At 38.4% G+C, this 21356-nt stretch overlaps 35 non-coding genes across 35 annotated transcripts; all 35 read right to left on the bottom strand.

Moving 5' to 3' along the window:
* Window positions 1-69: 69 nt before the first annotated feature.
* trnar-acg (transfer RNA arginine (anticodon ACG)) lies at window positions 70-142 on the bottom strand. Its single transcript has one exon. It is a non-coding gene; the product is annotated as a tRNA-Arg (tRNA).
* Window positions 143-705: 563 nt separating this feature from the next.
* trnar-ucg (transfer RNA arginine (anticodon UCG)) lies at window positions 706-778 on the bottom strand. The gene has a single exon. It is a non-coding gene; the product is annotated as a tRNA-Arg (tRNA).
* A 922-nt stretch (window positions 779-1700) lies between these two features.
* Window positions 1701-1773, bottom strand: trnar-ucg (transfer RNA arginine (anticodon UCG)). Its single transcript has one exon. It is a non-coding gene; the product is annotated as a tRNA-Arg (tRNA).
* Window positions 1774-2059: 286 nt separating this feature from the next.
* Window positions 2060-2132, bottom strand: trnar-acg (transfer RNA arginine (anticodon ACG)). Its single transcript has one exon. It is a non-coding gene; the product is annotated as a tRNA-Arg (tRNA).
* Window positions 2133-2695: 563 nt separating this feature from the next.
* trnar-acg (transfer RNA arginine (anticodon ACG)) lies at window positions 2696-2768 on the bottom strand. The gene has a single exon. It is a non-coding gene; the product is annotated as a tRNA-Arg (tRNA).
* Window positions 2769-3331: 563 nt separating this feature from the next.
* On the bottom strand, window positions 3332-3404 carry trnar-ucg (transfer RNA arginine (anticodon UCG)). Its single transcript has one exon. It is a non-coding gene; the product is annotated as a tRNA-Arg (tRNA).
* Window positions 3405-4326: 922 nt separating this feature from the next.
* Window positions 4327-4399, bottom strand: trnar-ucg (transfer RNA arginine (anticodon UCG)). The gene has a single exon. It is a non-coding gene; the product is annotated as a tRNA-Arg (tRNA).
* Window positions 4400-4685: 286 nt separating this feature from the next.
* On the bottom strand, window positions 4686-4758 carry trnar-ucg (transfer RNA arginine (anticodon UCG)). The gene has a single exon. It is a non-coding gene; the product is annotated as a tRNA-Arg (tRNA).
* Window positions 4759-5321: 563 nt separating this feature from the next.
* Window positions 5322-5394, bottom strand: trnar-ucg (transfer RNA arginine (anticodon UCG)). The gene has a single exon. It is a non-coding gene; the product is annotated as a tRNA-Arg (tRNA).
* A 286-nt stretch (window positions 5395-5680) lies between these two features.
* On the bottom strand, window positions 5681-5753 carry trnar-acg (transfer RNA arginine (anticodon ACG)). Its single transcript has one exon. It is a non-coding gene; the product is annotated as a tRNA-Arg (tRNA).
* Window positions 5754-6316: 563 nt separating this feature from the next.
* trnar-acg (transfer RNA arginine (anticodon ACG)) lies at window positions 6317-6389 on the bottom strand. Its single transcript has one exon. It is a non-coding gene; the product is annotated as a tRNA-Arg (tRNA).
* Window positions 6390-6952: 563 nt separating this feature from the next.
* trnar-acg (transfer RNA arginine (anticodon ACG)) lies at window positions 6953-7025 on the bottom strand. The gene has a single exon. It is a non-coding gene; the product is annotated as a tRNA-Arg (tRNA).
* A 563-nt stretch (window positions 7026-7588) lies between these two features.
* trnar-acg (transfer RNA arginine (anticodon ACG)) lies at window positions 7589-7661 on the bottom strand. Its single transcript has one exon. It is a non-coding gene; the product is annotated as a tRNA-Arg (tRNA).
* Window positions 7662-8583: 922 nt separating this feature from the next.
* Window positions 8584-8656, bottom strand: trnar-acg (transfer RNA arginine (anticodon ACG)). Its single transcript has one exon. It is a non-coding gene; the product is annotated as a tRNA-Arg (tRNA).
* A 563-nt stretch (window positions 8657-9219) lies between these two features.
* Window positions 9220-9292, bottom strand: trnar-acg (transfer RNA arginine (anticodon ACG)). The gene has a single exon. It is a non-coding gene; the product is annotated as a tRNA-Arg (tRNA).
* Window positions 9293-9855: 563 nt separating this feature from the next.
* Window positions 9856-9928, bottom strand: trnar-ucg (transfer RNA arginine (anticodon UCG)). The gene has a single exon. It is a non-coding gene; the product is annotated as a tRNA-Arg (tRNA).
* Window positions 9929-10214: 286 nt separating this feature from the next.
* trnar-ucg (transfer RNA arginine (anticodon UCG)) lies at window positions 10215-10287 on the bottom strand. Its single transcript has one exon. It is a non-coding gene; the product is annotated as a tRNA-Arg (tRNA).
* A 563-nt stretch (window positions 10288-10850) lies between these two features.
* trnar-ucg (transfer RNA arginine (anticodon UCG)) lies at window positions 10851-10923 on the bottom strand. Its single transcript has one exon. It is a non-coding gene; the product is annotated as a tRNA-Arg (tRNA).
* Window positions 10924-11209: 286 nt separating this feature from the next.
* Window positions 11210-11282, bottom strand: trnar-ucg (transfer RNA arginine (anticodon UCG)). The gene has a single exon. It is a non-coding gene; the product is annotated as a tRNA-Arg (tRNA).
* Window positions 11283-11845: 563 nt separating this feature from the next.
* Window positions 11846-11918, bottom strand: trnar-acg (transfer RNA arginine (anticodon ACG)). The gene has a single exon. It is a non-coding gene; the product is annotated as a tRNA-Arg (tRNA).
* A 563-nt stretch (window positions 11919-12481) lies between these two features.
* trnar-acg (transfer RNA arginine (anticodon ACG)) lies at window positions 12482-12554 on the bottom strand. The gene has a single exon. It is a non-coding gene; the product is annotated as a tRNA-Arg (tRNA).
* Window positions 12555-13117: 563 nt separating this feature from the next.
* Window positions 13118-13190, bottom strand: trnar-acg (transfer RNA arginine (anticodon ACG)). Its single transcript has one exon. It is a non-coding gene; the product is annotated as a tRNA-Arg (tRNA).
* A 563-nt stretch (window positions 13191-13753) lies between these two features.
* trnar-acg (transfer RNA arginine (anticodon ACG)) lies at window positions 13754-13826 on the bottom strand. Its single transcript has one exon. It is a non-coding gene; the product is annotated as a tRNA-Arg (tRNA).
* A 286-nt stretch (window positions 13827-14112) lies between these two features.
* Window positions 14113-14185, bottom strand: trnar-ucg (transfer RNA arginine (anticodon UCG)). Its single transcript has one exon. It is a non-coding gene; the product is annotated as a tRNA-Arg (tRNA).
* Window positions 14186-14748: 563 nt separating this feature from the next.
* trnar-acg (transfer RNA arginine (anticodon ACG)) lies at window positions 14749-14821 on the bottom strand. Its single transcript has one exon. It is a non-coding gene; the product is annotated as a tRNA-Arg (tRNA).
* A 563-nt stretch (window positions 14822-15384) lies between these two features.
* Window positions 15385-15457, bottom strand: trnar-ucg (transfer RNA arginine (anticodon UCG)). Its single transcript has one exon. It is a non-coding gene; the product is annotated as a tRNA-Arg (tRNA).
* Window positions 15458-16020: 563 nt separating this feature from the next.
* On the bottom strand, window positions 16021-16093 carry trnar-acg (transfer RNA arginine (anticodon ACG)). Its single transcript has one exon. It is a non-coding gene; the product is annotated as a tRNA-Arg (tRNA).
* A 563-nt stretch (window positions 16094-16656) lies between these two features.
* Window positions 16657-16729, bottom strand: trnar-ucg (transfer RNA arginine (anticodon UCG)). The gene has a single exon. It is a non-coding gene; the product is annotated as a tRNA-Arg (tRNA).
* A 563-nt stretch (window positions 16730-17292) lies between these two features.
* On the bottom strand, window positions 17293-17365 carry trnar-ucg (transfer RNA arginine (anticodon UCG)). The gene has a single exon. It is a non-coding gene; the product is annotated as a tRNA-Arg (tRNA).
* A 286-nt stretch (window positions 17366-17651) lies between these two features.
* Window positions 17652-17724, bottom strand: trnar-ucg (transfer RNA arginine (anticodon UCG)). The gene has a single exon. It is a non-coding gene; the product is annotated as a tRNA-Arg (tRNA).
* An 840-nt stretch (window positions 17725-18564) lies between these two features.
* On the bottom strand, window positions 18565-18637 carry trnar-acg (transfer RNA arginine (anticodon ACG)). The gene has a single exon. It is a non-coding gene; the product is annotated as a tRNA-Arg (tRNA).
* A 563-nt stretch (window positions 18638-19200) lies between these two features.
* Window positions 19201-19273, bottom strand: trnar-acg (transfer RNA arginine (anticodon ACG)). The gene has a single exon. It is a non-coding gene; the product is annotated as a tRNA-Arg (tRNA).
* A 563-nt stretch (window positions 19274-19836) lies between these two features.
* Window positions 19837-19909, bottom strand: trnar-acg (transfer RNA arginine (anticodon ACG)). Its single transcript has one exon. It is a non-coding gene; the product is annotated as a tRNA-Arg (tRNA).
* Window positions 19910-20472: 563 nt separating this feature from the next.
* trnar-ucg (transfer RNA arginine (anticodon UCG)) lies at window positions 20473-20545 on the bottom strand. The gene has a single exon. It is a non-coding gene; the product is annotated as a tRNA-Arg (tRNA).
* Window positions 20546-20831: 286 nt separating this feature from the next.
* trnar-ucg (transfer RNA arginine (anticodon UCG)) lies at window positions 20832-20904 on the bottom strand. Its single transcript has one exon. It is a non-coding gene; the product is annotated as a tRNA-Arg (tRNA).
* Between the last annotated feature and the right edge of the window lie 452 nt (window positions 20905-21356).

The raw sequence follows: 21356 nt of genomic DNA, 5'->3' as shown, positions 1-21356 counted from the left end.
CAATGAGACCAATGCCTTATTTCGGGAATTTGCAAACATGTTCAAATTAGCTGAGCTAATGAAATTAAACGACCACGAAGGGACTCGAACCCTCAATCTTCTGATTCGTAGTCAGACGCCTTTTCCATTAGGCCACGCAGTCTATGTGATACATCCCTATTTGACATCATACAGACTTTGCTATGCCACAGTAGACATCAAAGTTGTGAACCTGTCCGAATGAGGAAAGCTAGTGATTTTTAACAAGTACAAAGATACTCTTTCCTTCAATCTTGTGATGCATATTCAGACACAATAATTCTCAGGCCTTGCAGTCTTAGATTATTAAAGTTGAACAACAATGTCCAAGCTTTTCAAAGCAACAAGACCAATGCCTTATTTAGGGAAATTGCAAACATGTACGAATTAGCTGAGCTAATGAAATTAAATGACCCTATTTGACATCATACAGACTTTGCTATGCAACAGTAGACATCAAAGTTGTGAACCTGTCCGAATGAGGAAAGCTCGTGATATTTAACAAGTAAGAAGAGACCTTTTCCCTCAATCTTGCGATGCCGAATCAGACACAATATTTCTCAGGCCTTTCAGTCTTAGATTATAAAAGTTGAACAACAATGTCCAAGCTTTTCAAAGCAATGAGACCAATGCCTTATTTCGGGAATTTGCAAACATTTTCAAATTAGCTGAGCTAATGAAATTAAACGACCACGAAGGGACTCGAACCCTCAATCTTCTGATTCGAAGTCAGACGCCTTATCCATTAGGCCACGCAGTCTATGTGATACATCCCTATTTGACATCAAACAGATTTTGCTATGCCACAGTAGACATCAAAGTTGTGAACCTGTCCAAATGAGGAAAGCTAGTGATATTTAACAAGTAAGAAGAGACCTTTTCCCTCAATCTTGCGATGCCGAATCAGACACAATATTTCTCAGGCCTTTCAGTCTTAGATTATAAAAGTTGAACAACAGTATCCAAGCTTTTCAAAGCAATGAGACCAATGCCTTATTTCGGGAATTTGCAAACATGTTCAAATTAGCTGAGCTAATGAAATTAAACGACCACGAAGGTACTCGAACCCTCAATCTTCTGATTCGAAGTCAGACGCCTTATCCATTAGGCCACGCAGTATATGTGATACATCCCTATTTGACATCATACAGACTTTGCTATGCCACAGTAGACATCAAAGTTGTGAACCTGTCCGAATGAGGAAAGCTAGTGATTTTTAACAAGTACAAAGATACTCTTTCCTTCAATCTTGTGATGCATATTCAGACACAATAATTCTCAGGCCTTGCAGTCTTAGATTATTAAAGTTGAACAACAATGTCCAAGCTTTTCAAAGCAACAAGACCAATGCCTTATTTAGGGAAATTGCAAACATGTACGAATTAGCTGAGCTAATGAAATTAAATGACCCTATTTGGCATCATACAGACTTTGCTATGCAACAGTAGACATCAAAGTTGTGAACCTGTCCGAATGAGGAAAGCTCGTGATATTTAACAAGTAAGAAGAGACCTTTTCCCTCAATCTTGCGATGCCGAATCAGACACAATATTTCTCAGGCCTTTCAGTCTTAGATTATAAAAGTTGAACAACAATGTCCAAGCTTTTCAAAGCAATGAGACCAATGCCTTATTTCGGGAATTTGCAAACATTTTCAAATTAGCTGAGCTAATGAAATTAAACGACCACGAAGGGACTCGAACCCTCAATCTTCTGATTCGAAGTCAGACGCCTTATCCATTAGGCCACGCAGTCTATGTGATACATCCCTATTTGACATCAAACAGATTTTGCTATGCCACAGTAGACATCAAAGTTGTGAACCTGTCCAAATGAGGAAAGCTAGTGATATTTAACAAGTAAGAAGAGACCTTTTCCCTCAATCTTGCGATGCCGAATCAGACACAATATTTCTCAGGCCTTTCAGTCTTAGATTATAAAAGTTGAACAACAATGTCCAAGCTTTTCAAAGCAATGAGACCAATGCCTTATTTCGGGAATTCGCGAACATGTTCAAATTAGCTGAGCTAATGAAATTAAACGACCACGAAGGGACTCGAACCCTCAATCTTCTGATTCGTAGTCAGACACCTTATCCATTAGGCCACGCAGTCTATGTGATACATCCCTATTTGACATCATACAGACTTTGCTATGCCACAGTAGACATCAAAGTTGTGAACCTGTCCGAATGAGGAAAGCTAGTGATTTTTAACAAGTACAAAGATACTCTTTCCTTCAATCTTGTGATGCATATTCAGACACAATAATTCTCAGGCCTTGCAGTCTTAGATTATTAAAGTTGAACAACAATGTCCAAGCTTTTCAAAGCAACAAGACCAATGCCTTATTTAGGGAAATTGCAAACATGTACGAATTAGCTGAGCTAATGAAATTAAATGACCCTATTTGACATCATACAGACTTTGCTATGCAACAGTAGACATCAAAGTTGTGAACCTGTCCGAATGAGGAAAGCTCGTGATATTTAACAAGTAAGAAGAGACCTTTTCCCTCAATCTTGCGATGCCGAATCAGACACAATATTTCTCAGGCCTTTCAGTCTTAGATTATAAAAGTTGAAGAACAATGTCCAAGCTTTTCAAAGCAATGAGACCAATGCCTTATTTCGGGAATTTGCAAACATGTTCAAATTAGCTGAGCTAATGAAATTAAACGACCACGAAGGGACTCGAACCCTCAATCTTCTGATTCGTAGTCAGACGCCTTATCCATTAGGCCACGCAGTCTATGTGATACATCCCTATTTGACATCATACAGACTTTGCTATGCCACAGTAGACATCAAAGTTGTGAACCTGTCCGAATGAGGAAAGCTAGTGATTTTTAACAAGTACAAAGATACTCTTTCCTTCAATCTTGTGATGCATATTCAGACACAATAATTCTCAGGCCTTGCAGTCTTAGATTATTAAAGTTGAACAACAATGTCCAAGCTTTTCAAAGCAACAAGACCAATGCCTTATTTAGGGAAATTGCAAACATGTACGAATTAGCTGAGCTAATGAAATTAAATGACCCTATTTGACATCATACAGACTTTGCTATGCAACAGTAGACATCAAAGTTGTGAACCTGTCCGAATGAGGAAAGCTCGTGATATTTAACAAGTAAGAAGAGACCTTTTCCCTCAATCTTGCGATGCCGAATCAGACACAATATTTCTCAGGCCTTTCAGTCTTAGATTATAAAAGTTGAACAACAATGTCCAAGCTTTTCAAAGCAATGAGACCAATGCCTTATTTCGGGAATTTGCAAACATTTTCAAATTAGCTGAGCTAATGAAATTAAACGACCACGAAGGGACTCGAACCCTCAATCTTCTGATTCGAAGTCAGACGCCTTATCCATTAGGCCACGCAGTCTATGTGATACATCCCTATTTGACATCAAACAGATTTTGCTATGCCACAGTAGACATCAAAGTTGTGAACCTGTCCAAATGAGGAAAGCTAGTGATATTTAACAAGTAAGAAGAGACCTTTTCCCTCAATCTTGCGATGCCGAATCAGACACAATATTTCTCAGGCCTTTCAGTCTTAGATTATAAAAGTTGAACAACAGTATCCAAGCTTTTCAAAGCAATGAGACCAATGCCTTATTTCGGGAATTTGCAAACATGTTCAAATTAGCTGAGCTAATGAAATTAAACGACCACGAAGGTACTCGAACCCTCAATCTTCTGATTCGAAGTCAGACGCCTTATCCATTAGGCCACGCAGTATATGTGATACATCCCTATTTGACATCATACAGACTTTGCTATGCCACAGTAGACATCAAAGTTGTGAACCTGTCCGAATGAGGAAAGCTAGTGATTTTTAACAAGTACAAAGATACTCTTTCCTTCAATCTTGAGATGCATATTCAGACACAATAATTCTCAGGCCTTGCAGTCTTAGATTATTAAAGTTGAACAACAATGTCCAAGCTTTTCAAAGCAACAAGACCAATGCCTTATTTAGGGAAATTGCAAACATGTACGAATTAGCTGAGCTAATGAAATTAAATGACCCTATTTGACATCATACAGACTTTGCTATGCAACAGTAGACATCAAAGTTGTGAACCTGTCCGAATGAGGAAAGCTCGTGATATTTAACAAGTAAGAAGAGACCTTTTCCCTCAATCTTGCGATGCCGAATCAGACACAATATTTCTCAGGCCTTTCAGTCTTAGATTATAAAAGTTGAACAACAATGTCCAAGCTTTTCAAAGCAATGAGACCAATGCCTTATTTCGGGAATTTGCAAACATGTTCAAATTAGCTGAGCTAATGAAATTAAACGACCACGAAGGGACTCGAACCCTCAATCTTCTGATTCGAAGTCAGACGCCCTATCCATTAGGCCACGCAGTCTATGTGATACATCCCTATTTGACATCAAACAGATTTTGCTATGCCACAGTAGACATCAAAGTTGTGAACCTGTCCAAATGAGGAAAGCTAGTGATATTTAACAAGTAAGAAGAGACCTTTTCCCTCAATCTTGCGATGCCGAATCAGACACAATATTTCTCAGGCCTTTCAGTCTTAGATTATAAAAGTTGAACAACAGTATCCAAGCTTTTCAAAGCAATGAGACCAATGCCTTATTTCGGGAATTTGCAAACACGTTCAAATTAGCTGAGCTAATGAAATTAAACGACCACGAAGGGACTCGAACCCTCAATCTTCTGATTCGAAGTCAGACGCCTTATCCATTAGGCCACGCAGTCTATGTGATACATTCCTATTTGACATCATACAGACTTTGCTATGCCACAGTAGACATCAAAGTTGTGAACCTGTCCGAATGAGGAAAGCTAGTGATTTTTAACAAGTACAAAGATACTCTTTCCTTCAATCTTGTGATGCATATTCAGACACAATAATTCTCAGGCCTTGCAGTCTTAGATTATTAAAGTTGAACAACAATGTCCAAGCTTTTCAAAGCAACAAGACCAATGCCTTATTTAGGGAAATTGCAAACATGTACGAATTAGCTGAGCTAATGAAATTAAATGACCCTATTTGGCATCATACAGACTTTGCTATGCAACAGTAGACATCAAAGTTGTGAACCTGTCCGAATGAGGAAAGCTCGTGATATTTAACAAGTAAGAAGAGACCTTTTCCCTCAATCTTGCGATGCCGAATCAGACACAATATTTCTCAGGCCTTTCAGTCTTAGATTATAAAAGTTGAACAACAATGTCCAAGCTTTTCAAAGCAATGAGACCAATGCCTTATTTCGGGAATTTGCAAACATTTTCAAATTAGCTGAGCTAATGAAATTAAACGACCACGAAGGGACTCGAACCCTCAATCTTCTGATTCGAAGTCAGACGCCTTATCCATTAGGCCACGCAGTCTATGTGATACATCCCTATTTGACATCAAACAGATTTTGCTATGCCACAGTAGACATCAAAGTTGTGAACCTGTCCAAATGAGGAAAGCTAGTGATATTTAACAAGTAAGAAGAGACCTTTTCCCTCAATCTTGCGATGCCGAATCAGACACAATATTTCTCAGGCCTTTCAGTCTTAGATTATAAAAGTTGAACAACAATGTCCAAGCTTTTCAAAGCAATGAGACCAATGCCTTATTTCGGGAATTCGCGAACATGTTCAAATTAGCTGAGCTAATGAAATTAAACGACCACGAAGGGACTCGAACCCTCAATCTTCTGATTCGTAGTCAGACACCTTATCCATTAGGCCACGCAGTCTATGTGATACATCCCTATTTGACATCATACAGACTTTGCTATGCCACAGTAGACATCAAAGTTGTGAACCTGTCCGAATGAGGAAAGCTAGTGATTTTTAACAAGTACAAAGATACTCTTTCCTTCAATCTTGTGATGCATATTCAGACACAATAATTCTCAGGCCTTGCAGTCTTAGATTATTAAAGTTGAACAACAATGTCCAAGCTTTTCAAAGCAACAAGACCAATGCCTTATTTAGGGAAATTGCAAACATGTACGAATTAGCTGAGCTAATGAAATTAAATGACCCTATTTGACATCATACAGACTTTGCTATGCAACAGTAGACATCAAAGTTGTGAACCTGTCCGAATGAGGAAAGCTCGTGATATTTAACAAGTAAGAAGAGACCTTTTCCCTCAATCTTGCGATGCCGAATCAGACACAATATTTCTCAGGCCTTTCAGTCTTAGATTATAAAAGTTGAAGAACAATGTCCAAGCTTTTCAAAGCAATGAGACCAATGCCTTATTTCGGGAATTTGCAAACATGTTCAAATTAGCTGAGCTAATGAAATTAAACGACCACGAAGGGACTCGAACCCTCAATCTTCTGATTCGTAGTCAGACGCCTTATCCATTAGGCCACGCAGTCTATGTGATACAACCCTATTTGACATCATACAGACTTTGCTATGCCACAGTAGACATCAAAGTTGTGAACCTGTCCGAATGAGGAAAGCTAGTGATTTTTAACAAGTACAAAGATACTCTTTCCTTCAATCTTGTGATGCATATTCAGACACAATAATTCTCAGGCCTTGCAGTCTTAGATTATTAAAGTTGAACAACAATGTCCAAGCTTTTCAAAGCAACAAGACCAATGCCTTATTTAGGGAAATTGCAAACATGTACGAATTAGCTGAGCTAATGAAATTAAATGACCCTATTTGACATCATACAGACTTTGCTATGCAACAGTAGACATCAAAGTTGTGAACCTGTCCGAATGAGGAAAGCTCGTGATATTTAACAAGTAAGAAGAGACCTTTTCCCTCAATCTTGCGATGCCGAATCAGACACAATATTTCTCAGGCCTTTCAGTCTTAGATTATAAAAGTTGAACAACAATGTCCAAGCTTTTCAAAGCAATGAGACCAATGCCTTATTTCGGGAATTCGCGAACATGTTCAAATTAGCTGAGCTAATGAAATTAAACGACCACGAAGGGACTCGAACCCTCAATCTTCTGATTCGTAGTCAGACACCTTATCCATTAGGCCACGCAGTCTATGTGATACATCCCTATTTGACATCATACAGACTTTGCTATGCCACAGTAGACATCAAAGTTGTGAACCTGTCCGAATGAGGAAAGCTAGTGATTTTTAACAAGTACAAAGATACTCTTTCCTTCAATCTTGTGATGCATATTCAGACACAATAATTCTCAGGCCTTGCAGTCTTAGATTATTAAAGTTGAACAACAATGTCCAAGCTTTTCAAAGCAACAAGACCAATGCCTTATTTAGGGAAATTGCAAACATGTACGAATTAGCTGAGCTAATGAAATTAAATGACCCTATTTGACATCATACAGACTTTGCTATGCAACAGTAGACATCAAAGTTGTGAACCTGTCCGAATGAGGAAAGCTCGTGATATTTAACAAGTAAGAAGAGACCTTTTCCCTCAATCTTGCGATGCCGAATCAGACACAATATTTCTCAGGCCTTTCAGTCTTAGATTATAAAAGTTGAAGAACAATGTCCAAGCTTTTCAAAGCAATGAGACCAATGCCTTATTTCGGGAATTTGCAAACATGTTCAAATTAGCTGAGCTAATGAAATTAAACGACCACGAAGGGACTCGAACCCTCAATCTTCTGATTCGTAGTCAGACGCCTTATCCATTAGGCCACGCAGTCTATGTGATACAACCCTATTTGACATCATACAGACTTTGCTATGCCACAGTAGACATCAAAGTTGTGAACCTGTCCGAATGAGGAAAGCTAGTGATTTTTAACAAGTACAAAGATACTCTTTCCTTCAATCTTGTGATGCATATTCAGACACAATAATTCTCAGGCCTTGCAGTCTTAGATTATTAAAGTTGAACAACAATGTCCAAGCTTTTCAAAGCAACAAGACCAATGCCTTATTTAGGGAAATTGCAAACATGTACGAATTAGCTGAGCTAATGAAATTAAATGACCCTATTTGACATCATACAGACTTTGCTATGCAACAGTAGACATCAAAGTTGTGAACCTGTCCGAATGAGGAAAGCTCGTGATATTTAACAAGTAAGAAGAGACCTTTTCCCTCAATCTTGCGATGCCGAATCAGACACAATATTTCTCAGGCCTTTCAGTCTTAGATTATAAAAGTTGAACAACAATGTCCAAGCTTTTCAAAGCAATGAGACCAATGCCTTATTTCGGGAATTTGCAAACATTTTCAAATTAGCTGAGCTAATGAAATTAAACGACCACGAAGGGACTCGAACCCTCAATCTTCTGATTCGAAGTTAGACGCCTTATCCATTAGGCCACGCAGTCTATGTGATACATCCCTATTTGACATCAAACAGATTTTGCTATGCCACAGTAGACATCAAAGTTGTGAACCTGTCCAAATGAGGAAAGCTAGTGATATTTAACAAGTAAGAAGAGACCTTTTCCCTCAATCTTGCGATGCCGAATCAGACACAATATTTCTCAGGCCTTTCAGTCTTAGATTATAAAAGTTGAACAACAATGTCCAAGCTTTTCAAAGCAATGAGACCAATGCCTTATTTCGGGAATTCGCGAACATGTTCAAATTAGCTGAGCTAATGAAATTAAACGACCACGAAGGGACTCGAACCCTCAATCTTCTGATTCGTAGTCAGACACCTTATCCATTAGGCCACGCAGTCTATGTGATACATCCCTATTTGACATCATACAGACTTTGCTATGCCACAGTAGACATCAAAGTTGTGAACCTGTCCGAATGAGGAAAGCTAGTGATTTTTAACAAGTACAAAGATACTCTTTCCTTCAATCTTGTGATGCATATTCAGACACAATAATTCTCAGGCCTTGCAGTCTTAGATTATTAAAGTTGAACAACAATGTCCAAGCTTTTCAAAGCAACAAGACCAATGCCTTATTTAGGGAAATTGCAAACATGTACGAATTAGCTGAGCTAATGAAATTAAATGACCCTATTTGACATCATACAGACTTTGCTATGCAACAGTAGACATCAAAGTTGTGAACCTGTCCGAATGAGGAAAGCTCGTGATATTTAACAAGTAAGAAGAGACCTTTTCCCTCAATCTTGCGATGCCGAATCAGACACAATATTTCTCAGGCCTTTCAGTCTTAGATTATAAAAGTTGAAGAACAATGTCCAAGCTTTTCAAAGCAATGAGACCAATGCCTTATTTCGGGAATTTGCAAACATGTTCAAATTAGCTGAGCTAATGAAATTAAACGACCACGAAGGGACTCGAACCCTAAATCTTCTGATTCGTAGTCAGACGCCTTATCCATTAGGCCACGCAGTCTATGTGATACATCCCTATTTGACATCATACAGACTTTGCTATGCCACAGTAGACATCAAAGTTGTGAACCTGTCCGAATGAGGAAAGCTAGTGATTTTTAACAAGTACAAAGATACTCTTTCCTTCAATCTTGTGATGCATATTCAGACACAATAATTCTCAGGCCTTGCAGTCTTAGATTATTAAAGTTGAACAACAATGTCCAAGCTTTTCAAAGCAACAAGACCAATGCCTTATTTAGGGAAATTGCAAACATGTACGAATTAGCTGAGCTAATGAAATTAAATGACCCTATTTGACATCATACAGACTTTGCTATGCAACAGTAGACATCAAAGTTGTGAACCTGTCCGAATGAGGAAAGCTCGTGATATTTAACAAGTAAGAAGAGACCTTTTCCCTCAATCTTGCGATGCCGAATCAGACACAATATTTCTCAGGCCTTTCAGTCTTAGATTATAAAAGTTGAACAACAATGTCCAAGCTTTTCAAAGCAATGAGACCAATGCCTTATTTCGGGAATTTGCAAACATTTTCAAATTAGCTGAGCTAATGAAATTAAACGACCACGAAGGGACTCGAACCCTCAATCTTCTGATTCGAAGTCAGACGCCTTATCCATTAGGCCACGCAGTCTATGTGATACATCCCTATTTGACATCAAACAGATTTTGCTATGCCACAGTAGACATCAAAGTTGTGAACCTGTCCAAATGAGGAAAGCTAGTGATATTTAACAAGTAAGAAGAGACCTTTTCCCTCAATCTTGCGATGCCGAATCAGACACAATATTTCTCAGGCCTTTCAGTCTTAGATTATAAAAGTTGAACAACAGTATCCAAGCTTTTCAAAGCAATGAGACCAATGCCTTATTTCGGGAATTTGCAAACACGTTCAAATTAGCTGAGCTAATGAAATTAAACGACCACGAAGGGACTCGAACCCTCAATCTTCTGATTCGAAGTCAGACGCCTTATCCATTAGGCCACGCAGTCTATGTGATACATTCCTATTTGACATCATACAGACTTTGCTATGCCACAGTAGACATCAAAGTTGTGAACCTGTCCGAATGAGGAAAGCTAGTGATTTTTAACAAGTACAAAGATACTCTTTCCTTCAATCTTGTGATGCATATTCAGACACAATAATTCTCAGGCCTTGCAGTCTTAGATTATTAAAGTTGAACAACAATGTCCAAGCTTTTCAAAGCAACAAGACCAATGCCTTATTTAGGGAAATTGCAAACATGTACGAATTAGCTGAGCTAATGAAATTAAATGACCCTATTTGGCATCATACAGACTTTGCTATGCAACAGTAGACATCAAAGTTGTGAACCTGTCCGAATGAGGAAAGCTCGTGATATTTAACAAGTAAGAAGAGACCTTTTCCCTCAATCTTGCGATGCCGAATCAGACACAATATTTCTCAGGCCTTTCAGTCTTAGATTATAAAAGTTGAACAACAATGTCCAAGCTTTTCAAAGCAATGAGACCAATGCCTTATTTCGGGAATTTGCAAACATTTTCAAATTAGCTGAGCTAATGAAATTAAACGACCACGAAGGGACTCGAACCCTCAATCTTCTGATTCGAAGTCAGACGCCTTATCCATTAGGCCACGCAGTCTATGTGATACATCCCTATTTGACATCAAACAGATTTTGCTATGCCACAGTAGACATCAAAGTTGTGAACCTGTCCAAATGAGGAAAGCTAGTGATATTTAACAAGTAAGAAGAGACCTTTTCCCTCAATCTTGCGATGCCGAATCAGACACAATATTTCTCAGGCCTTTCAGTCTTAGATTATAAAAGTTGAACAACAGTATCCAAGCTTTTCAAAGCAATGAGACCAATGCCTTATTTCGGGAATTTGCAAACATGTTCAAATTAGCTGAGCTAATGAAATTAAACGACCACGAAGGGACTCGAACCCTCAATCTTCTGATTCGAAGTCAGACGCCTTATCCATTAGGCCACGCAGTCTTTGTGATACATCCCTATTTGACATCATACAGACTTTGCTATGCCACAGTAGACATCAAAGTTGTGAACCTGTCCGAATGAGGAAAGCTAGTGATTTTTAACAAGTACAAAGATACTCTTTCCTTCAATCTTGTGATGCATATTCAGACACAATAATTCTCAGGCCTTGCAGTCTTAGATTATTAAAGTTGAACAACAATGTCCAAGCTTTTCAAAGCAACAAGACCAATGCCTTATTTAGGGAAATTGCAAACATGTACGAATTAGCTGAGCTAATGAAATTAAATGACCCTATTTGACATCATACAGACTTTGCTATGCAACAGTAGACATCAAAGTTGTGAACCTGTCCGAATGAGGAAAGCTCGTGATATTTAACAAGTAAGAAGAGACCTTTTCCCTCAATCTTGCGATGCCGAATCAGACACAATATTTCTCAGGCCTTTCAGTCTTAGATTATAAAAGTTGAAGAACAATGTCCAAGCTTTTCAAAGCAATGAGACCAATGCCTTATTTCGGGAATTTGCAAACATGTTCAAATTAGCTGAGCTAATGAAATTAAACTACCACGAAGGGACTCGAACCCTCAATCTTCTGATTCGTAGTCAGACGCCTTATCCATTAGGCCACGCAGTCTATGTGATACATCCCTATTTGACATCATACAGACTTTGCTATGCCACAGTAGACATCAAAGTTGTGAACCTGTCCGAATGAGGAAAGCTAGTGATTTTTAACAAGTACAAAGATACTCTTTCCTTCAATCTTGTGATGCATATTCAGACACAATAATTCTCAGGCCTTGCAGTCTTAGATTATTAAAGTTGAACAACAATGTCCAAGCTTTTCAAAGCAACAAGACCAATGCCTTATTTAGGGAAATTGCAAACATGTACGAATTAGCTGAGCTAATGAAATTAAATGACCCTATTTGACATCATACAGACTTTGCTATGCAACAGTAGACATCAAAGTTGTGAACCTGTCCGAATGAGGAAAGCTCGTGATATTTAACAAGTAAGAAGAGACCTTTTCCCTCAATCTTGCGATGCCGAATCAGACACAATATTTCTCAGGCCTTTCAGTCTTAGATTATAAAAGTTGAACAACAATGTCCAAGCTTTTCAAAGCAATGAGACCAATGCCTTATTTCGGGAATTTGCAAACATGTTCAAATTAGCTGAGCTAATGAAATTAAACGACCACGAAGGGACTCGAACCCTCAATCTTCTGATTCGTAGTCAGACACCTTATCCATTAGGCCACGCAGTCTATGTGATACATCCCTATTTGACATCATACAGACTTTGCTATGCCACAGTAGACATCAAAGTTGTGAACCTGTCCGAATGAGGAAAGCTAGTGATTTTTAACAAGTACAAAGATACTCTTTCCTTCAATCTTGTGATGCATATTCAGACACAATAATTCTCAGGCCTTGCAGTCTTAGATTATTAAAGTTGAACAACAATGTCCAAGCTTTTCAAAGCAACAAGACCAATGCCTTATTTAGGGAAATTGCAAACATGTACGAATTAGCTGAGCTAATGAAATTAAATGACCCTATTTGACATCATACAGACTTTGCTATGCAACAGTAGACATCAAAGTTGTGAACCTGTCCGAATGAGGAAAGCTCGTGATATTTAACAAGTAAGAAGAGACCTTTTCCCTCAATCTTGCGATGCCGAATCAGACACAATATTTCTCAGGCCTTTCAGTCTTAGATTATAAAAGTTGAACAACAATGTCCAAGCTTTTCAAAGCAATGAGACCAATGCCTTATTTCGGGAATTTGCGAACATGTTCAAATTAGCTGAGCTAATGAAATTAAACAACCACGAAGGGACTCGAACCCTCAATCTTCTGATTCGTAGTCAGACACCTTATCCATTAGGCCACGCAGTCTATGTGATACATCCCTATTTGACATCATACAGACTTTGCTATGCCACAGTAGACATCAAAGTTGTGAACCTGTCCGAATGAGGAAAGCTAGTGATTTTTAACAAGTACAAAGATACTCTTTCCTTCAATCTTGTGATGCATATTCAGACACAATAATTCTCAGGCCTTGCAGTCTTAGATTATTAAAGTTGAACAACAATGTCCAAGCTTTTCAAAGCAACAAGACCAATGCCTTATTTAGGGAAATTGCAAAGATGTACGAATTAGCTGAGCTAATGAAATTAAATGACCCTATTTGACATCATACAGACTTTGCTATGCAACAGTAGACTTCAAAGTTGTGAACCTGTCCGAATGAGGAAAGCTCGTGATATTTAACAAGTAAGAAGAGACCTTTTCCCTCAATCTTGCGATGCCGAATCAGACACAATATTTCTCAGGCCTTTCAGTCTTAGATTATAAAAGTTGAACAACAATGTCCAAGCTTTTCAAATCAATGAGACCAATGCCTTATTTCGGGAATTTGCAAACATGTTCAAATTAGCTGAGCTAATGAAATTAAACGACCACGAAGGGACTCGAACCCTCAATCTTCTGATTCGTAGTCAGACGCCTTATCCATTAGGCCACGCAGTCTATGTGATACATCCCTATTTGACATCATACAGACTTTGCTATGCCACAGTAGACATCAAAGTTGTGAACCTGTCCAAATGAGGAAAGCTAGTGATATTTAACAAGTAAGAAGAGACCTTTTCCCTCAATCTTGCGATGCCGAATCAGACACAATATTTCTCAGGCCTTTCAGTCTTAGATTATAAAAGTTGAACAACAGTGTCCAAGCTTTTCAAAGCAATGAGACCAATGCCTTATTTCGGGAATTTGAAAACATGTTCAAATTAGCTGAGCTAATGAAATTAAACGACCACGAAGGGACTCGAACCCTCAATCTTCTGATTCGAAGTCAGATGCCTTATCCATTAGGCCACGCAGTCTATGTGATACATTCCTATTTGACATCATACAGACTTTGCTATGCCACAGTAGACATCAAAGTTGTGAACCTGTCCGAATGAGGAAAGCTAGTGATTTTTAACAAGTACAAAGATACTCTTTCCTTCAATCTTGTGATGCATATTCAGACACAATAATTCTCAGGCCTTGCAGTCTTAGATTATTAAAGTTGAACAACAATGTCCAAGCTTTTCAAAGCAACAAGACCAATGCCTTATTTAGGGAAATTGCAAAGATGTACGAATTAGCTGAGCTAATGAAATTAAATGACCCTATTTGACATCATACAGACTTTGCTATGCAACAGTAGACATCAAAGTTGTGAACCTGTCCGAATGAGGAAAGCTCGTGATATTTAACAAGTAAGAAGAGACCTTTTCCCTCAATCTTGCGATGCCGAATCAGACACAATATTTCTCAGGCCTTTCAGTCTTAGATTATAAAAGTTGAACAACAATGTCCAAGCTTTTCAAAGCAATGAGACCAATGCCTTATTTCGGGAATTTGCAAACATGTTCAAATTAGCTGAGCTAATGAAATTAAACGACCACGAAGGGACTCAAACCCTCAATCTTCTGATTCGTAGTCAGACGCCTTATCCATTAGGCCACGCAGTCTATGTGATATATCCCTATTTGACATCATACAGACTTTGCTATGCCACAGTAGACATCAAAGTTGTGAACCTGTCCGAATGAGGAAAGCTAGTGATTTTTAACAAGTACAAAGATACTCTTTCCTTCAATCTTGTGATGCATATTCAGACACAATAATTCTCAGGCCTTGCAGTCTTAGATTATTAAAGTTGAACAACAATGTCCAAGCTTTTCAAAGCAACAAGACCAATGCCTTATTTAGGGAAATTGCAAACATGTACGAATTAGCTGAGCTAATGAAATTAAATGACCCTATTTGACATCATACAGACTTTGCTATGCAACAGTAGACATCAAAGTTGTGAACCTGTCCGAATGAGGAAAGCTCGTGATATTTAACAAGTAAGAAGAGACCTTTTCCCTCAATCTTGCGATGCCGAATCAGACACAATATTTCTCAGGCCTTTCAGTCTTAGATTATAAAAGTTGAACAACAATGTCCAAGCTTTTCAAAGCAATGAGACCAATGCCTTATTTCGGGAATTTGCAAACATTTTCAAATTAGCTGAGCTAATGAAATTAAACGACCACGAAGGGACTCGAACCCTCAATCCTCTGATTCGAAGTCAGACGCCTTATCCATTAGGCCACGCAGTCTATGTGATACATCCCTATTTGACATCAAACAGATTTTGCTATGCCACAGTAGACATCAAAGTTGTGAACCTGTCCAAATGAGGAAAGCTAGTGATATTTAACAAGTAAGAAGAGACCTTTTCCCTCAATCTTGCGATGCCGAATCAGACACAATATTTCTCAGGCCTTTCAGTCTTAGATTATAAAAGTTGAACAACAGTGTCCAAGCTTTTCAAAGCAATGAGACCAATGCCTTATTTAGGGAAATTGCAAACATGTACGAATTAGCTGAGCTAATGAAATTAAATGACCCTATTTGACATCATACAGACTTTGCTATGCAACAGTAGACATCAAAGTTGTGAACCTGTCCGAATGAGGAAAGCTCGTGATATTTAACAAGTAAGAAGAGACCTTTTCCCTCAATCTTGCGATGCCGAATCAGACACAATATTTCTCAGGCCTTTCAGTCTTAGATTATAAAAGTTGAACAACAATGTCCAAGCTTTTCAAAGCAATGAGACCAATGCCTTATTTCGGGAATTTGCGAACATGTTCAAATTAGCTGAGCTAATGAAATTAAACGACCACGAAGGGACTCGAACCCTCAATCTTCTGATTCGTAGTCAGACACCTTATCCATTAGGCCACGCAGTCTATGTGATACATCCCTATTTGACATCATACAGACTTTGCTATGCCACAGTAGACATCAAAGTTGTGAACCTGTCCGAATGAGGAAAGCTAGTGATTTTTAACAAGTACAAAGATACTCTTTCCTTCAATCTTGTGATGCATATTCAGACACAATAATTCTCAGGCCTTGCAGTCTTAGATTATTAAAGTTGAACAACAATGTCCAAGCTTTTCAAAGCAACAAGACCAATGCCTTATTTAGGGAAATTGCAAACATGTACGAATTAGCTGAGCTAATGAAATTAAATGACCCTATTTGACATCATACAGACTTTGCTATGCAACAGTAGACATCAAAGTTGTGAACCTGTCCGAATGAGGAAAGCTCGTGATATTTAACAAGTAAGAAGAGACCTTTTCCCTCAATCTTGCGATGCCGAATCAGACACAATATTTCTCAGGCCTTTCAGTCTTAGATTATAAAAGTTGAACAACAATGTCCAAGCTTTTCAAAGCAATGAGACCAATGCCTTATTTCGGGAATTTGCAAACATTTTCAAATTAGCTGAGCTAATGAAATTAAACGACCACGAAGGGACTCGAACCCTCAATCCTCTGATTCGAAGTCAGACGCCTTATCCATTAGGCCACGCAGTCTATGTGATACATCCCTATTTGACATCAAACAGATTTTGCTATGCCACAGTAGACATCAAAGTTGTGAACCTGTCCAAATGAGGAAAGCTAGTGATATTTAACAAGTAAGAAGAGACCTTTTCCCTCAATCTTGCGATGCCGAATCAGACACAATAATTCTCAGGCCTTGCAGTCTTAGATTATTAAAGTTGAACAACAATGTCCAAGCTTTTCAAAGCAACAAGACCAATGCCTTATTTAGGGAAATTGCAAACATGTACGAATTAGCTGAGCTAATGAAATTAAATGACCCTATTTGACATCATACAGACTTTGCTATGCAACAGTAGACATCAAAGTTGTGAACCTGTCCGAATGAGGAAAGCTCGTGATATTTAACAAGTAAGAAGAGACCTTTTCCCTCAATCTTGCGATGCCGAATCAGACACAATATTTCTCAGGCCTTTCAGTCTTAGATTATAAAAGTTGAACAACAATGTCCAAGCTTTTCAAAGCAATGAGACCAATGCCTTATTTCGGGAATTTGCAAACATTTTCAAATTAGCTGAGCTAATGAAATTAAACGACCACGAAGGGACTCGAACCCTCAATCCTCTGATTCGAAGTCAGACGCCTTATCCATTAGGCCACGCAGTCTATGTGATACATCCCTATTTGACATCAAACAGATTTTGCTATGCCACAGTAGACATCAAAGTTGTGAACCTGTCCAAATGAGGAAAGCTAGTGATATTTAACAAGTAAGAAGAGACCTTTTCCCTCAATCTTGCGATGCCGAATCAGACACAATATTTCTCAGGCCTTTCAGTCTTAGATTATAAAAGTTGAACAACAGTGTCCAAGCTTTTCAAAGCAATGAGACCAATGCCTTATTTCGGGAATTTGAAAACATGTTCAAATTAGCTGAGCTAATGAAATTAAACGACCACGAAGGGACTCGAACCCTCAATCTTCTGATTCGAAGTCAGACGCCTTATCCATTAGGCCACGCAGTCTATGTGATACATTCCTATTTGACATCATACAGACTTTGCTATGCCACAGTAGACATCAAAGTTGTGAACCTGTCCGAATGAGGAAAGCTAGTGATTTTTAACAAGTACAAAGATACTCTTTCCTTCAATCTTGAGATGCATATTCAGACACAATAATTCTCAGGCCTTGCAGTCTTAGATTATTAAAGTTGAACAACAATGTCCAAGCTTTTCAAAGCAACAAGACCAATGCCTTATTTAGGGAAATTGCAAACATGTACGAATTAGCTGAGCTAATGAAATTAAATGACCCTATTTGGCATCATACAGACTTTGCTATGCAACAGTAGACATCAAAGTTGTGAACCTGTCCGAATGAGGAAAGCTAGTGATTTTTAACAAGTACAAAGATACTCTTTCCTTCAATCTTGCGATGCCGAATCAGACACAATAATTCTCAGGCCTTGCAGTCTTAGATTATTAAAGTTGAACAACAATGTCCAAGCTTTTCAAAGCAACAAGACCAATGCCTTATTTAGGGAAATTGCAAACATGTACGAATTAGCTGAGCTAATGAAATTAAATGACCCTATTTGACATCATACAGACTTTGCTATGCAACAGTAGACATCAAAGTTGTGAACATGTCCGAATGAGGAAAGCTCGTGATATTTAACAAGTAAGAAGAGACCTTTTCCCTCAATCTTGCGATGCCGAATCAGACACAATATTTCTCAGGCCTTTCAGTCTTAGATTATAAAAGTTGAACAACAATGTCCAAGCTTTTCAAAGCAATGAGACCAATGCCTTATTTCGGGAATTTGCGAACATGTTCAAATTAGCTGAGCTAATGAAATTAAACGACCACGAAGGGACTCGAACCCTCAATCTTCTGATTCGTAGTCAGACACCTTATCCATTAGGCCACGCAGTCTATGTGATACATCCCTATTTGATATCATACAGACTTTGCTATGCCACAGTAGACATCAAAGTTGTGAACCTGTCCGAATGAGGAAAGCTAGTGATTTTTAACAAGTACAAAGATACTCTTTCCTTCAATCTTGTGATGCATATTCAGACACAATAATTCTCAGGCCTTGCAGTCTTAGATTATTAAAGTTGAACAACAATGTCCAAGCTTTTCAAAGCAACAAGACCAATGCCTTATTTAGGGAAATTGCAAACATGTACGAATTAGCTGAGCTAATGAAATTAAATGACCCTATTTGACATCATACAGACTTTGCTATGCAACAGTAGACATCAAAGTTGTGAACCTGTCCGAATGAGGAAAGCTCGTGATATTTAACAAGTAAGAAGAGACCTTTTCCCTCAATCTTGCGATGCCGAATCAGACACAATATTTCTCAGGCCTTTCAGTCTTAGATTATAAAAGTTGAACAACAATGTCCAAGCTTTTCAAAGCAATGAGACCAATGCCTTATTTCGGGAATTTGCGAACATGTTCAAATTAGCTGAGCTAATGAAATTAAACGACCACGAAGGGACTCGAACCCTCAATCTTCTGATTCGTAGTCAGACACCTTATCCATTAGGCCACGCAGTCTATGTGATACATCCCTATTTGACATCATACAGACTTTGCTATGCCACAGTAGACATCAAAGTTGTGAACCTGTCCGAATGAGGAAAGCTAGTGATTTTTAACAAGTACAAAGATACTCTTTCCTTCAATCTTGTGATGCATATTCAGACACAATAATTCTCAGGCCTTGCAGTCTTAGATTATTAAAGTTGAACAACAATGTCCAAGCTTTTCAAAGCAACAAGACCAATGCCTTATTTAGGGAAATTGCAAACATGTACGAATTAGCTGAGCTAATGAAATTAAATGACCCTATTTGACATCATACAGACTTTGCTATGCAACAGTAGACATCAAAGTTGTGAACCTGTCCGAATGAGGAAAGCTCGTGATATTTAACAAGTAAGAAGAGACCTTTTCCCTCAATCTTGCGATGCCGAATCAGACACAATATTTCTCAGGCCTTTCAGTCTTAGATTATAAAAGTTGAACAACAATGTCCAAGCTTTTCAAAGCAATGAGACCAATGCCTTATTTCGGGAATTTGCAAACATGTTCAAATTAGCTGAGCTAATGAAATTAAACGACCACGAAGGGACTCGAACCCTCAATCTTCTGATTCGTAGTCAGACGCCTTATCCATTAGGCCACGCAGTCTATGTGATACATCCCTATTTGACATCATACAGACTTTGCTATGCCACAGTAGACATCAAAGTTGTGAACCTGTCCGAATGAGGAAAGCTAGTGATTTTTAACAAGTACAAAGATACTCTTTCCTTCAATCTTGTGATGCATATTCAGACACAATAATTCTCAGGCCTTGCAGTCTTAGATTATTAAAGTTGAACAACAATGTCCAAGCTTTTCAAAGCAACAAGACCAATGCCTTATTTAGGGAAATTGCAAACATGTACGAATTAGCTGAGCTAATGAAATTAAATGACCCTATTTGACATCATACAGACTTTGCTATGCAACAGTAGACATCAAAGTTGTGAACCTGTCCGAATGAGGAAAGCTCGTGATATTTAACAAGTAAGAAGAGACCTTTTCCCTCAATCTTGCGATGCCGAATCAGACACAATATTTCTCAGGCCTTTCAGTCTTAGATTATAAAAGTTGAACAACAATGTCCAAGCTTTTCAAAGCAATGAGACCAATGCCTTATTTCGGGAATTTGCAAACATTTTCAAATTAGCTGAGCTAATGAAATTAAACGACCACGAAGGGACTCGAACCCTCAATCTTCTGATTCGAAGTCAGACGCCTTATCCATTAGGCCACGCAGTCTATGTGATACATCCCTATTTGACATCAAACAGATTTTGCTATGCCACAGTAGACATCAAAGTTGTGAACCTGTTCAAATGAGGAAAGCTAGTGATATTTAACAAGTAAGAAGAGACCTTTTCCCTCAATCTTGCGATGCCGAATCAGACACAATATTTCTCAGGCCTTTCAGTCTTAGATTATAAAAGTTGAACAACAGTATCCAAGCTTTTCAAAGCAATGAGACCAATGCCTTATTTCGGGAATTTGCAAACATGTTCAAATTAGCTGAGCTAATGAAATTAAACGACCACGAAGGGACTCGAACCCTCAATCTTCTGATTCGAAGTCAGACGCCTTATCCATTAGGCCACGCAGTCTATGTGATACATCCCTATTTGACATCATACAGACTTTGCTATGCCACAGTAGACATCAAAGTTGTGAACCTGTCCGAATGAGGAAAGCTAGTGATTTTTAACAAGTACAAAGATACTCTTTCCTTCAATCTTGTGATGCATATTCAGACACAATAATTCTCAGGCCTTGCAGTCTTAGATTATTAAAGTTGAACAACAATGTCCAAGCTTTTCAAAGCAACAAGACCAATGCCTTATTTAGGGAAATTGCAAACATGTACGAATTAGCTGAGCTAATGAAATTAAATGACCCTATTTGACATCATACAGACTTTGCTATGCAACAGTAGACATCAAAGTTGTGAACCTGTCCGAATGAGGAAAGCTAGTGATTTTTAACAAGTACAAAGATACTCTTTCCTTCAATCTTGTGATGCATATTCAGACACAATAATTCTCAGGCCTTGCAGTCT

Source organism: Oncorhynchus kisutch, linkage group LG20 (assembly GCF_002021735.2).
Source record: "Oncorhynchus kisutch isolate 150728-3 linkage group LG20, Okis_V2, whole genome shotgun sequence".
NCBI lineage: Eukaryota > Metazoa > Chordata > Actinopteri > Salmoniformes > Salmonidae > Oncorhynchus > Oncorhynchus kisutch.
The sequence above is the reverse complement of the archived record's forward strand: the minus strand, read 5'-3'. Positions and strand labels throughout refer to the sequence as shown.